General features: G+C 29.2%; 1 protein-coding gene across 2 annotated transcripts in view; it reads right to left on the bottom strand.

The window, feature by feature from the left end:
- LOC114296039 (actin-7) overlaps nucleotides 1-378 on the bottom strand; it is a 3,029-nt gene extending 2,651 nt beyond the window's left edge. The window contains exon 1 of one of the 2 annotated variants that reach the window (XM_028240326.2): nucleotides 144-378. The gene's annotated coding sequence lies outside the window, so the exon portion shown is untranslated. The remainder of the gene's footprint in view (nucleotides 1-143) is intronic. The other variant, XM_082886643.1, reaches the window with a different exon arrangement.
- Between the last annotated feature and the right edge of the window lie 1,638 nt (nucleotides 379-2,016).

The following is a 2,016-nucleotide window of genomic DNA, read 5'->3' as shown; positions in this document are numbered from 1 at the left end:
AATCAGAACTTTTTCACTAACTTTTCAGATCTATACACAAACATAGACAGATTCGCATCTAAAATTAAAATCAAACAACAAAAATATGAAACCATCACCAAAATGAGAAAGAGTATAACAAGAAGATTCAGATCGCAGCTTACCTTGCAGTGAGGAGACGGAGAAGACGAGAGAAAATCGGTGAAGACTGAAGATCGACCAAAGCTATGGCTAGCTCTCTCTCTTCTCGATCGAAACCCGAAAACGAAGTTGAAGAGCAAAAGCGATAGATGAGGTGAGTATATAAGAGATAAAAAAAAGAGAAGGGGTGAGGGATTTGAAATGCAAATGAAATGCCGACTAAATTGAGAGGAGGAGGAATCATTTCGACCACGAGAAAAGATAGAGTGACGTGTCATTGACAGCTTTTCGGCATGTACACCGTGCGATCTTTGGCCACGGTTGGATTTGATCTCGTCCGTTGAATCTTTTGCCTTGTTTGGTTGCTTTAGAAAAAAAAGAATTGAGAATTTTTTTTGAAAACATGGAATCTAATTTGATAAAAATAACTATCAAAAAAATAATTTTAAAATTTATTTTTGACTTTTTAAAAGATAAAATTATGTAAGATAAATTACAAATACACTCTTTCAGATTTATTTAAAATACAGATTGTTCTCTATGATTTAAAAAATTATAAATACTCCATTGTCATAATTTTTTATTCAACAAAATTAACTGAAAAAAAAAACTACTCTTATATACAATAATAAATTTTTTTAAATTATTAATTAAAATAATTTATTAATTTATGATATCATTAAAAATTATTAATTTATTTGATAATTTATTAATAAAAATTATTATTTGTTATAAAATTATAAACTTCAAAGGCATTTAATTTCTAAAATCACAAGAAACAATTCATATTTTAAGTAAATCTCAAAGATACTTATTTGTAATTTACCCAATCATATAAAAATGATAAGTATCTCTTATTGTTTTATTTCTTTCACTAAATTAATTTTTTATTTAAAAAAAAAATGTGTAACAAGTTTCTAAGGCCTCGTTTGGGAACAGACTAATTTAGTAACTTTTTTGGCTATTTGGCTAAAAAGGTAGCTAAAAAAAACTTGTATGTTTGGGATGACTTTTTGGCTAATTACGAAAAGATGTGCAAAAAGTAGAGAGAAAAGAGAATCTTTAACTTTTTTGTATGGGTTGTTAGCTTTTTGACTAATTTAGTAACTTTTTGACTTTTTAGCTAAAAAGGTAAGTTCCCAAACGGGGCCTAAGAAACAAATCAAACCAAACCTGGCCTTTGTCTTTGGCCATCCTTATTCTGGGATTTGCCACATCAACTTACGTATCGCAAAATTTGATATTCTCCATTACACAATTGTAACAAGAGAAAACTAACATATCACTCGTCTTATACACGAATTATATTTATAATTATTTATACATATAAATTGTAATTTTTAAATTTTTTTTTTATATCATACTAAAGTTTAATATTTTGATAATAATCATATGTGTTGAACTTTTCAAGAAATTAAATGTCTTTTTTTAATTATATTATATTAAAATTTAATATTTTGATAATAATCATATGTGTTGGACTTTTTAATAAATTTTTTTATGCTTGTTCTTAATGCATTAAAGTGTTATTATGAGAGATAATAATCATATGTGTTAGGACTTTTCAAGGAATTCATATGTGTTGGATTTCAAAGAATTTTTTTTAGGGAAAATCGGTCTAGGGTCCCTCTCCCACTTTTCGTGATGGAAGAGATCTACAAAATTATTTTTTGATGTCTAAGGTCCCTAAACATATATTAGAGAAAATTGACTTTGTCTCTCCTCTCTCTCTTCTCTGCTCACACATCAATGGCTTCGACAGCTCTCTCTCACACTCTTTCCTCTCCTCTCAGCTCTCACCGAACCCACACCAACTTCTCTCTTTCTTTGCGTCGATCAATTTCTGTCTCCTCCTCTCCAACCTCTTCTTCCATCTCTAGACCCTCATTCCCCCGA

This window comes from Camellia sinensis, chromosome 1 (genome assembly GCF_055761805.1).
Source record: "Camellia sinensis isolate YWXY chromosome 1, ASM5576180v1, whole genome shotgun sequence".
NCBI classification, from domain to species: Eukaryota; Viridiplantae; Streptophyta; class Magnoliopsida; order Ericales; family Theaceae; genus Camellia; species Camellia sinensis.
This window is presented reverse-complemented; position numbering and strand designations above follow the sequence as displayed.